The 14109-nt window shown below is 36.0% G+C and overlaps 1 non-coding gene across 1 annotated transcript; it reads right to left on the bottom strand.

Moving 5' to 3' along the window:
* Nucleotides 1-2670: 2670 nt before the first annotated feature.
* On the bottom strand, nt 2671-2777 carry LOC128290928 (small nucleolar RNA R71). The gene has a single exon (XR_008280707.1). It is a non-coding gene; the product is annotated as a small nucleolar RNA R71 (small nucleolar RNA).
* Nucleotides 2778-14109: the final 11332 nt, after the last annotated feature.

Below are 14109 nucleotides of genomic sequence, written 5' to 3'. Positions count from 1 at the left end.
CTGATTTCTTTGGTTCTTGATCTAACCATATTCAAAGTAAGCTCATTCAAACATATTTTCATTCAATTTAGTCCAAATACACATAAATGGGAACATTTACACTTTTTACAATTTAGTCCCTATTGCACAAAACACAAAATATGCAAAATCTCAAGATACCCATGTTTGGCCGAATGTTCCTAGTGTTCATACTAGTCTGTATATTTCATTTATTTCACATTTTAGTCCATCAAATTATTATTTTTGAAATTTAGTCCTAATTACTCAAAATCATCAAAAACTCCAATACAAAACATGTTAATCTAAAACATATCTTTTATATTTCATCATCAAACAACAAAAATCACAAGCTCTCAACAATGGCACAACTCAAATATTCATCAAAATAAAAAATTCAAGCATGGGTTTTGTAGTACTCGAAGCAACATCTAAAAAATGTAAAAATTATCAAAAATCGAGCTAAACTCATACCTTAATTAAGCTTGAATGTAATCAAACCCTAGCTTCTTTTTCTTTTTCTTTCTTGTTGAAGTTTCAACCAAAAGAAAATATACGAACCATGGTTTTTAATTATGTAATTATATGATATATTATAATATATTATTCCTAAAAACCATAATATATACATATTTTTATCCCATGCTTGGCATATTTTTGGACAATTTATCATAAGATTCATTGAATTCAATGCTCCTAATCCTTTAAATGCATGTTTTATACTTAGGTGAGCACAGAGAGGTGAAAAGAGTAAGCAATGAGCCAAAAACGAACAAAATGGGCCTAATTCAGCGTGGCACACGGCCTAGGCACTTCCACATGGCTAATCCACACACCTGTGTGTGACACACAGGTATAACACATGCCCGTGTGTCATGGCCCTGTTGATGCTAAACCAAGTCAGAATTGCACACAGCCTGAGCACCTTTACACGGGCGTGGCACACGGTCGTGTCCCTGTCGAGCCTAAGTCTAATTCTACTCAGAAAAGGCCAATTTTGGGCTAATTTAGGCATTCCAAAGTCTATTTAAAGACATTATAAGAGGATTAAAGGGGACACAGAGAGTAGAACACAGAAAACACTCAAGGTTAGCCATCGGAATCATCCCGGAAGTAGGATCTCCTTCAAGACTGAAGATCTCCATTCAATTTCTATCGAAGTTTTTGGGTTTCTTTATATTTTGTTGTCTTCCCAATTTTGAGATGTTTCCCTCTATTGTAATGAACTAAATTTCCTAAATACTTAAGGGAGATGAAACCTAAGACGAATCTTATTACTATTTGAATTATATGATAAATACTTGTTCTTATTCTTAATTGTGAAATTAACGCTTACTTTAATATTCCAAGATATTAATTCAGGTTTTTGATGTGCTTATTCAGTGGAGCAAAAGTCCCTATTTAAAAGTAGATCACCCATAATTAAGCAAAGTTGCATGCAATCCTAGAGATAGGACGACATGAATCTATCAGATTAGAGTCAAATCTAATAAAGGAATCCATAGATCGAGATAATGCGACAATAGGGGTTTTAATTAGAAAGAGATTTCAATTAATCAACCTAGAGTCAATTGTTTTTAGTCTAGAGAGAGATATTAACATAAATCAGGGATTTCTATAGATTATGTCAAGTGAATAAATCGTCAAATTCAAGGGTAATAAGTGAAGTCTAGGTGGATTCTTCCTTGGGTATTGTCTTCTCCAATGGTTTTCTAGAAAGTATTTTCCAAAATAAATCTCTGTCGTAATCTTAGTTAATTAGATAATTAGTTTCAAATAAAACATTCTTTCAATTTTTAGGCTAGATAATAAAAAGATAGTAATTACTAGTACTTTTAGTCCTCGTGGATAAGATATTTTTGGTCTCACCATAACTATATTGTTGTTCGATAGGTGCGCTTGCCTTAGTCAAAATTTAGTTAGTTTTACGACCATTAAGTTTTTTACGTCATTGTCGTGGGCTAAGATATTAGGAATGCTTAATTTTTATTACTTTAGCCATCCTTTATTTTTATTGCAATTTAATTTTGTTTTTAATTTTTTTTAATTACTAAATTTTATTTTCTTTACTTCTAGTAGGTTTTTATAGTTTATGACTAGAAGAAACCCGCCAAGACCTCTACTTTTCGATAGTGAGATTGAAATCATAGCTCGCAGAAATCGAAGAGAAATAAGGTAAAGCCTACAATACATAGAGGAAGGGTAAGAGGCCGATATCCATACCACAACTGAGGAGATGGCTGATAATCAGAATAATCCGTTACCTCTTGTGGTTGCTGGAAATCCAGTAGATCAGAATCTTACTCCCCGTACTATGTATGATTATGCTAAAGCTACTTTAACAGGAACTGAATCGAGCATAAGTAGACCTACTGTTGCTGCAAATAATTTTGAATTGAAACATAACACAATTCAAATGATACAACAGTTTGTTTAGTTTGATAGTTTGCAGGACGAGGATCCAAACACTCATTTAGCAAATTTTCTAGAATTTTGCGACACCTTTAAGATTAATGGTGTTTCTGACGATGCTATTTGCCTTCGGTTATTTCCCTTTTCATTTAGGAATAAGGCTAAACAGTGGTTGAACTTGTAACCGCAAGGGTCAATCACCACTTGGAAACAAATGACCGAAAATTTTTGCTTAAATATTTTTCACCTACTAAAACGGCTAAATTAAGGAATGATATCTCTTCTTTTGTGCAGATGGATTTAGAAACACTTTATGATGCATGGGAGAGATACAAAGATCTATTGAGAAGGTGCCCTCACCATGGATTACCCCTTTGGCTACAAGTTCAAACTTTTCACAACAGTTTAAATCTCTCGACCAGACAAATGATTGATGCAACTGTTGGTGGCACTATTAATAATAAGATACCTGAAGAGGCTTATGAGTTCATAGAAGAGATGTCACTGAATAATTATCAGTGGTAAGTCAATAGGACAAAGTTGACAAAAGCATCTGGCATTTTTAACGCAGACTCGGTTACTATGCTTTCAAATTAGGTAGAACATTTTAATAGAAAAATTGATGGTTTACTTGGTTCTACGCAGGTACATCCAGTAATACAGTGTGATGCAAGTGGAGGTGCATTAAACAATTCAGAATATCCACCCTATGGCCCCAACATGGAGAATGAGCAATTGAACTATATGGGTAATAATCCTCGACCTCAAAATAATCCTTATAGTAACTCTTACAATGCAAGTTTGAGGAACCACCCAAATCTCTCATAGGGAGGCCAAGGAAATCAACTACCACCACCCTTCCAGGCTTCCAACAACAACCTTACCAGCAAGAGAAAAAGATGAACCTTCTGGAGATGATGTCAAATTTATTTCAGTAGTAGAGACTTGTTTTCAGAACACTGAAACTGCGCTTAAAAATCAGCAAGCATTAATTCAAGGGCTCGAGAATCAAATAGGACAGTTGACTAAGATAATCTCTGAATGACCACAAGGTGGCCTACCAAGCAACATTGAAACTAACCCAAGGGAGCAACTTCATGCCATTACTGTGCACAATGATGAAGGATTAGTTGAGGATGAACCGAACCCTAGGTAAGACAATGTGGTGGATGACGGTAAGATTGATGTAAGTAAAGAGTATAAATCTTGTGTGCCATACCCCAAAGCGACAAGGAAAGACCACACAGATGAGCAATTTGGTAAATTCCTGAAATTATTAAAAAAATTACATATTAACTTATCGTTTGTTGAAGCTCTTTCGCAGATGCCAAATGCGGTGAAATTTTTAAAGGAGCTTTTAACAAATAAGTGGAAGTTAGAAGATGCATCACCCGTGGAATTGAACGCAGTTTGCTTAGCCATTCTACAGAATAGGCTACCCAACAAGTTGAAGCATCCAGGGAGTTTTACAATTCCTTGCTTAATTGGTAGTTTAACTATTAATAATGCATTAGCTGATCTAGGGGCGAGCATTAATGTCATGCCCTATAAAATGTTTAAACAACTAGGTATTGGGAAACCCAAACAAACTAGGATGAGTATTCAATTGGCAGATAAAACAATTAGATTTCCTATGGGTATTATCGAAGATGTGCTTGTCAAATTTGATAAATTTATATTCCCAGTTGACTTTGTTGTTCTAGACATAGATGAGGATAGTGACGTACCTCTAATTTTAGGAAGGCCCTTTTTAGCAACTGCTAGAACTATCATTGACATTAGCACTGGTGAATTGATACTTTGTGTAGGAAATGGCACGATTAAACTCCAAGCTCGTGATTCTACTAAAATATCTAGTAATCGAGATGATTGTTTAAGTTCTGATAATTTGAGTAATGTTACAATTCAAACTCCTTTGCAGCAATCCCCTAGGAAGAACGTGATGGGGCTTTATTCTAATTCATGCCACAAAAACAGAGCGACTCACGAAGAATGAAAGCTTCAGATCGATGAACTAGATGAATGGCGAACACATATCAAGGAGAAACCAAAAGCACACGATGAATCAAAACAACACCACAACAAGCGTAGGGAGAAAACAACACAATTTAAGGTCGGGGACAAAGTATTGTTAGATAAAAAGGACCCTCGAATTGCTACTTCAGAGCACAATACAAACGGAGCGATTCCTTTCATGATATTGAATATCTTCCCACATGGCACAGTCGAGGTAACACATATTGAATTCAGAACTTTTAAGGTAAATAATACTCTACTCAAACCTTATTTTGATAAAATTGATAGCAGAGGTGAGGAGTTTCAACTCCTCAATCCACCGTGACCGTGCAAATATGAGGGAAGTCAAGCTTAGACTTTAAATAAGCACTTCTCGGGAGGCAACCCGAGCACTAACCTTACTAAATAACTTTAGTTTGTTTTTGTTTTCAATTTTTTATAATCTAACTGTAGGTATTTTTGGCACACACGGCCTAGCACACGGGCGTGCTTTACGCCGTGGGCGCCCCACGGGCAGTAGACACACTCGTGGTCATGGCCGAGCTAAAACAGGATAAATAATTTTCCCAAGAAAGGATGATGCACGGGTTAAGATAAATAGCCATGGCCGTGCGACACGGCCGTGTGCACCACATGGTTAAGGGACATGGGCGTGTCCCTGATCGTGGTAAAACTGCACCCTAATTTCCCAAAAAATCAGCAGAGACATGACCTACGTTAAATCACCACGGCTGTACGAGGTTTTCGTGGACCTCACACGGGACTGAACTTGGGCATGTTTGAGGCCGTGTGGAAACTTACACAACGATTGAAACATTCAAACATGTCAGGATAGAACACGGGAGGATGGCACGATTGTGCCCGAAAGCCGTGCGCTATCCTGCTTGCTAGACATGAGCGTGTTGGACCTACCACGGGCGTGGGATAAATGAGAGAATCACAACACGGCCTATGCCCACGGGCATGTCCTAAGGTCATGTGCGATACTGACTTAAAACATCAAACCATAAGCATAAGCCATGAACATGGGCGTGGCGAACCTAACACGGGCGTGGGAGAAACAAATGAATGAGCACACGACTATGCAACATAGCCGTGCGTACCACATGGCCTGGAGACACGGACGTGTCGAAGGGACCGTGTGCGATACTGACTACGATTTCATGAAAAACACGGGCTAGGAGCATACCACACGGGCGTGTGCCTCGGTCGTGTGGCTTAAAACGGGGCTTACACGACCGTGGCCCCTTTTATTTCCCTTCTAACCCTAATTTCTTCTCATTTCCCTTCATTATTCATCATCTTCTCCAGCTAGCCACCCTCTTTCTCCTTCCTTTTCTTCACTTTTCTTCCCTTTTTCTCTTTTCCCTTCTTCTTTCCATTACTCCCCTATTTTCTTCACAACCATCCTCTTTCTTCATTTTTCTTTCTCTTTTCTTTCCTTTTCTATTATTTCTTCCACCTCTTCTCCCTTTCCTCCTTTCTTCTTTCTTGTTCTCCTCCCCCTTCGACCACCATGCCGCACAACTCCGCCGACCCTACCACTCTCAGTTTTCTCTCTTGCACCTCTAACCTTTTTTTACTCATTTATTTTGTTTAATTTGTTGACTATTATTACCTATATTTTTTTATCACTAGTGTATATCATTTTTATCTGACTAATTTATTACTACTAATACTTTACTGTCACTTGTGATTCTTGCTTAGTTTCAATTTTTATTGATTTTCTGCTTAAGAACGTTTTGGACATTTGCTATATGCTGCATAGTTTTTTCTTTTTTAGGTCATTTGCATTGATTGAGTTAATTTGTATCTTGCTTATACATATTTAGTACTCCAATAGTTAGTTCTCCACTAGTCATTCCGATTCTACTTCTCTCGTCTGCTTGATTATGTTGCATTTAGATGTTTGTTCTTATTCATTTGGTTGTGATGTTGATACGAGTCATGTAATTACTTCCGCAGATACCATGATGAACACTAGAGGTAAGAAAGCTGTCGTCCTCGCCTCTAAAAAGCGAAAAGAAACGGCATCCTCCTCGGGTTCCACCACCGAGATATGACATTCATTCCTCTAATTTACACCAGGGCCCCAGGAGGAATTATTTTAGATCTTACGTGCCCGACCCCTTGGTGTGGGGCATTGCATTGATTGGCCCGCACTAGAGTAGGTCCACTTAGCTGATTTGGTTCGGGCGCTCCTTACAACCGCACTGTGGAACCGCTTCTTTGATATCATCGAGCTGACATATTTGAAGTTCACATTGGAACTTGGCTCGACTTTCCAGTTACAGACAGTGATGGCAGAGTACGACGACCCAGGAATAGTTCAATTACGCCTTGGCGGTCTAGTACGTCAGTTGAGTGTCCCAGAATTTGGAGCTGCTTTGGGACTCTATACCGACGAGTTTATGGAGGCCGACAATTTCCCCCACCTCCACCTCCACCACCACATCCATCATTCACCTTCATCGTGTTGGATAGACCTCATGCCTGCTACAGTGATTTATTATCCTATTCGTTCCAAGGCATCAGCTCTAGCTCCAGCTCTGCGCTATCTCCACGCCCTTTTGGCACACACATTAAAGGGGAGGCGAGAGAGCACTGGCGTCGTCAACACTCACGACGCATACTTCCTGTGGAGCATGACGCAGGGGCATATTTTTTATCTCGCATACTTCATCGCCCTTGCCTTCCGTCATCAAACTGAGCGACACCGAAAGGGAGTCATCAGCACCGACCCATATGTGACTCGACTAGCTCGGTACTCTGGGCTCCTAAACACATCGGTGCAATCCTCATCACTAACATTCATCGGCCAGATGTCTCCACAGGGCATCCAAAGTATGCTGTATATGCGAATGATTGAGCGTCGTCGTGGGTTCGACCCTCCTCAGTACCGACTTGCAAGAGCTACCTATGAGGATGACGCCGAGGATATTCCTGATGATATCCCTGTATTTCAGGAGGACCCACCTTCTCGACCACCACCGAGTCACCGGCCAGTTCATGCGGCTGCTTCATTAGCTAAAGTTTTTGATCACCTTCATTGCTTTGAGAAATATTGCACTTAGCGATTCGATAGCATCGAGGCGACTCTACAACAAATTTGCCAACATTTCCACATATCGCCTCCAGCACCACCACCTCACGATCCAGCTATCGACAAGGACTTTTGAGTCCATTTAATTTTCAATTTGTTTTTCTTTTCATTTTTTTTTATTTTAGCATTTCTTTTTGTCTTTATTTATCATTTTCTTAAAAGACTTTTATTAGTATAATTTGAATTTTCTTTTATCTTGTTATTTCATTTTTACTAATCGAAACAACCCTATCGCTATAAATCCCCTAAACATTACTGATGCCATCACAGTTTTACAAGGTTCAGTCAATAAGTGCTACTCAGGAATAAACAAACAATCCTCCATGATTTCCATGTCCTGCTCGACCACGACCATAGCCACCACGACACCGACTACCACGATAACCTCTTCGCTGGGCACTGTGATTGTGGAACCCAACCTCTACCACCACCTTCACCTCTGTCTACATGTCACACACACATCACTTTTAATGTCTCTAAACCCGTTTCTGCTCTTTCAAGGATTACATCCACAAATCCAGGGCAGTTTCGCTTCTCTCCCTCTCTTCTGATATTATGATTATATTACTATTATCTATCTTTGTACATTGAGGAAAATGTACATCTTAAGTGTGGGGAGGTTATTTATGTGATTATTAGAAAATCCCTGAATTTTTATTTTGTTCTCAAATAATTTTCTCTTATCATTATTAGAGTGAATTCGGATTGATTTGTGATTTTGACTGATATGTTTTGAATTAAATCATAGGTAACCGTGCATTGATTGTTTAAACTTTAAGACATTAGGGGATCAAGCATGACAAATTAAAATTTTTTGAGAATTAAAATTGTTAAGTTGTCTCCCTGAATTGAGGTATTATCTTAAAGTTTTGAATTTACAAGATTGACATCAAATGCCCATAATTTTTGTGAGATTTTGAGCCCTTTAGAGCGTATATCTTTCTTGCTCACTGATTTTATTGGTTATGAGTGTGTCAAGATTGATTTGTTATTCTAGAACTTGCATCAATTATACATGTCGAGACCATATCTTGAATTTGATATACTAAAATGATAAAGGCACTTAAGTTTTAACCCATTTACCCCATAAAGAGCCTACCCACATAATTGACCCCTAGTGAACCCCTCTGAGCCTTAACTATTATTTCTTGATTTTCCCCTTAATACTAACCCACAACTTAACCCTTTTTGATTTATTGAGAATTTCTTCTTTCTCATTGACTCCTTTTTATAGAGATTTGATTTGATTAGTTACCTAACAATGTTCGTTCATTCCAGTTTCTAAATTATCTCTTATTATGCACTTTCCATTTAAATACTTATTCTTATTCTAAAAATATATGAATATTGATATTCATTCAAATTACATATTTTTCTAAAGAGCTTGGATAACTTAAAGTTGTTTTATTGAGAAAAAGCTCACATCATTAGTTTCAGATAGTTCGAATTCTAGTATTATTTATTTATTTATTCAGCAATTAGCTTCATTTGTCTAAGTTTGGTAATCTATTAAATTAATCTCGATTCTAACCCTCTTTGGCAGCCTTTATCCACACCTTTAACCCAAGCTCCATTACAACCCTGTTAAAGACCTTCTGATTTGTGTACCATTTCATTATAGTGGTGGAGATTTTATTTTCATGCAAGCCTATGGTAATAACTTTTCATATTTGACTATTGAGTGCTTAGTTATTGAACCTTAAACACTTTGAGTGATTTGAGTGAATCATTAGTGAGGATGTCAACCTTGTTAAATTAGAATTAAAGGTGATTACTTAAATAAAGGGGGATACCTATGATTTTATGATTGAAATGCTCAATTTGGATTGTTTGAAACTTTAATGTTCTTTTAGTTAAGCTCTTAACGTATGAGTACGTATGGATTATTTCGAACATTATTAATGAGAATTATAAGTTGAGAAGAATTTATTTTAATTGTGAGTTGAGGATTTTGCTTTAGGACAAGCAAATGCTTAAGTGTGGAGATATTTGATAAAACATAATATATACATATTTTTATCTCATGCTTGGCATATTTTTGAACAATTTATCATAAGATTCATTGAATTCGAAGCTCTTAATCCTTTAAATGCATATTTTATACTTAGATGAGCACAGGGAGGCAAAAAGAGCAAGAAACGGGCCAAAAACGGACAAAATGGGCTGAATTTAGCGTGGCACATGGCTTAGGCACTTTCACACGGGTGATTCACACGTCCGTGTGTGACACACGGGTATACCACATGCCCGTGTGTCATGGCCACGTCGACGCTAAACCAAGTCAAAATTGCACACGGCCTGAGCACCTTCACACGAGCGTTGCACACGGCTGTGTGCCTGTCGAGCCTAAGTCTAATTCTACTCGAAAAAGGCCAATTTTGGGATAATTTAGTAATTACAAAGTCTATTTAAATACCCTAGAAGAGGATTAAAAGGAACACAAAGAGTAGAATGTAGAAAACACTCAAGGTCAGCCATCGAAATCATCCCGGAAGCAGGATCTCCTTCAAGACTGAAGATCTCCATTCAATTTCTACCGAAGTTTTTAGGTTTCTTTATGTTTTATTGTCTTCTCAATTTTGAGATGTTTCCCTATACTGTTATGAACTAAATTTCCTAAATACCTAAGGGAGATGAAACCTAAGACGAATCTTATTACTATTTGAATTATATGATAAATACTTGTTCTTATTCTTAATTATGAAATTAACCCTTGCTTTAATATTCTAGGATATTAATTCAGGTTTTTGATGTGCTTATTCAGTGGAGCAAAAGTCCCTATTTAAGAGTAGATCACCCATAATTAAGCGGAGTTGCATGTAATCCTAGAGATAGGATGACATAAATCTGCCGGATTAGAGTCAAATCTAATAAAGGAATCCATAGATCGAGTTAATGTGACAATAGGGGTTTTAATTAGAAAGAGATTTCAATTAATCAACTTAGAGTCAGTTGTTTTTAGTCTCGAGAGAGATATTAACATAAATCAGGGATTTCTACAGATTAAGTCAAGTGAATACATCGTCAAATTCAAGGGTAATAAGTGAAGCCTAGGTGGATTCTTCCTTGGGTATTGTCTTCTCCATTGGTTTTCTAGAAAGTATTTTCCAACTTAAATCTCTGTCGTAATCTTAGGTAATTAGATAATTAGTTTTAAATAAAATATTCTCTTAATTTTTAGGCTAGATAATAAAAGGATAGTAATTACTAGTACTTTTAGTCCTCGTGGATACGATATTTCCGGTCTCACCATGACTATACTGCTGTTCTATAGGTGCGCTTGCCTTAGTCAAATTTTTAGTTAGTTTTACGACCATCAATTCCATTTACAATTTTAACCTTTTAATTTTAATATAAAATCATTATAATCTAAGGTCATTACCATCCACCACTCATAAATTTGGTCTAATTGCATTATAAATGCCTCCACTTATAAAGACAACAACAATTAAGCACTTTCACATTTAACCACCAACTTTTCCTTTTACGCGGTTAAGTCATTTTATTTAATCGGACTCTCAAATGATCAAATTAAATCACGAAAATTTCAAATATATTAATTCACACATAATAAACACAGAAAATAATTTTTAAATATTTTTCTGACTCAGATTCGTGATCTTGAAACCGCCATTCTAATTAGGGTCTAAATCGGGCTGTTACAACGAGCTTGTTATTGATTATCATCTGGGAAAAGCAAATGTTGTTGCTGCTGCTTTGAGTCAGAAATCATTGTTTGCATTGCGTGCAATGTATACTCATTTAGTTCTGTCTAATGATGGTTTAATATTAGCCAAATTGAAAGTGAGATTGTTATTTATTCAATATATTTACGAAGTTCAGAAAGTTGATAATGAGATTATAGCAAAACAAGATCAATGTGATTTGGATTCTGAATCTGAATATCGAATTGATAGTAATGATTGTTTGAGATTTTGAGATCAGATTTGTGTTCCACGAAATTCAAAGTTGATTCAGAAGATTTTGAACGAAGCTTATAGTAGTCGTTTATTAGTACATCCGGGTAGTACGAAAATGTATAATGATCTGAAACAACATTAATGGTGGTTTGGAATGAAAAGAGATATCTTCGACTTTCTTCCAAAATGTTTGATCTATTAGCAAGTTGAAGCTGAACATCAGGTGCCGTCTGGTTTGTTACAATCGATTATGATTCCAGAGTGGAAATGGGATAGAATAATGATAGATTTTGTTTCGAGTTTGCCCTATCTCCGAGAAAGAAAGATGCGATTTGGGTTGTGGTTGATCGATTAACGAAATCAGCTCATTTTGTTCATGTACGATTTGACTACTCGCTTGATAAATTAGCTGAGTTATAGATTTCTGAAATTGTGAGATTGTACTAGGTGCCACGGTCTATTGTGTCAGATAGAGATCCGAGATTCACTTTGAGATTTTGGAAGAAACTGCAAGATGCTTTAGGTACAAAATTGTATTTTAGTACTGCTTTTCACCCGCAGACGGATGGTCAATCTGAGCGGATTATTCAGATGCTCAAGGATATGTTGAGATGTTGCATTCTAGAGTTTGAAGGTACGTGGGGACAGTATTTTCCATTGATTGAATTTGTTTATAATAATAGTTTTCAATCAAGCATTAAAATAGCACTGTACGAAGCCTTATATGGTAGAAAATGTCGTACACCTTTGTCTTGGACTGAGCTCAGCAAGAATAAGATTGACGAGAGTGATTTGATAAAAGAGATTGAATAGAAAGTAAACACAATCCGAGATAGTTGAAAGTAGCTTCCGGTCATCAAATATCATATGCAGATTTGAAACAAAAAGATATTGAATTTGAGATTGGTGACAAAGTGTTTTTGAAAGTATCTCCGTGGAAGAAACTACTTCGGTTCGGTAGAAAAGGTAAATTAAGTTCAAGGTTCATTGGATCATATGAAATCATAGAGCGTGTCGGGCCAGTTGCGTATAGATTGCTATTGTCATTTGAGCTAGAAAAGATCTACACTATATTTCATGTATTGATGCTTCGACGATATAGATCTGACCCATTGCATGTAATTACTCCATCCAAAATAGAAATTCAGTCTGATATGACTTATGAAGAAGATTCGATCCGTATCTTAGCTCGCAAGGTTAAACAACTACAAAATAAGAAAATTTCGTTAGTAAAAATAATGCGGCATCGACACGGTGTTGAAGAGGCTACGTAGGAGTCCGAATATGCTATGAGACAGAAATATCAGAATATATTTAACGATAAGATTTTTGGGGACAAAAAACCCTGAGTAGGGAAAGTTGTAACAGCCCAGTTTAAACCCTAGTCGAAATAGTGGTTTTGAGACCACAAATTAGAGTCAGAAAAATATTTTAATATTATTTTCCGTACTTATAATATGTGAATTGATGTCAGCGAAAATTCCGTGATTTAATTTTATCGTTTGTGTGTCGAATTATGAAAAAGAACCTAATCGCGTAAAATGCAAAAGTTACATCCAAATTCTTGCACCAAACTTCTATCCAAATACCAACCAATCCAAGCATTGAATTCAAGCAATTTATAACATTTAATCATGATATATTGTTACACGTATTCATGCTTAAATCTCACATTTTATAAGCATACTCATTTAATGTAACAGCCCGATTTCGACCTTAGTCGAAATAGTGAATTCAGGACCACAAATCTGAGTGAGAAAATTATTTTAATATTTTTTTGCTTATAATATGTGAATTGATATATGTGAAAATTCAGTGATTTAATTTTATTGTTTGTGTATCAAATTATAAAAAAAAGGACCTAATCGCGTAAAATGCAAAAGTTGTATTCTATATGTTAAAAGTGCCTATTTTCTATGGCTTTTTAATTGTGAGGTCCTTATGTTGTGAATAGACCGTTTTAAGCTTGAATGGACCATTATGGGCATGTATTAATGAGTTTTCATGAATTAACATTACAATTAAAATTGGAAATTGATATTTATGTTAATATTAACAAAACAAAAGCCAAAATTCATGCATTATCTTCTTGGTTTGCAAAAATTGAAAGGAAAAGAAAGCATAAAAGCTTGCTAGGGTTCGACTATGGTTTTGGCTTAATTAAGGTATGTGTTTTTGATCGGTTTTTGATAATTTCTATGTTTTTGTAATTGTTGTCAAGTATTCTATCAAGCCCATGTCTTAATTTAAGAAATTGATGAAGATTTTGAGTTGAGCCATTGATGCTTTTGTGAGTTTTGTGTTGTTAATTGATGAAAAATGAAAGACATGTGTTAAATTAATATTTTTGTATTTGAATTCTTGATAAATTTGAGTAATTTGGGCTAAATTGTGAAAATGAGATTTTGAGGGACTAAAATGTGAAATAAATGAAATATATGGGCATATATGGACTACATGAATATTCGGCCAAGTATATGTATAAGGAAATTTTGTGTATTTTGTGATTTTATAAATGAAGGACTAAAGTGTCAAAATGTACAAATGTGAGGGCTAATTTGTAAAATGCCCTATTTATATATTTTTGGATTGAATTGAATGATTTGGTGAATAAAAGAGTTAAATTTGAATGTGTATAGATCAAGAACCAAAGAAAACGAA

This window comes from Gossypium arboreum, chromosome 3, assembly GCF_025698485.1.
Source record: "Gossypium arboreum isolate Shixiya-1 chromosome 3, ASM2569848v2, whole genome shotgun sequence".
Classification (NCBI taxonomy): Eukaryota; Viridiplantae; Streptophyta; class Magnoliopsida; order Malvales; family Malvaceae; genus Gossypium; species Gossypium arboreum.
Note: the sequence above shows the minus strand (reverse complement) of the source record. Positions and strands in the feature narration are given on the sequence as shown.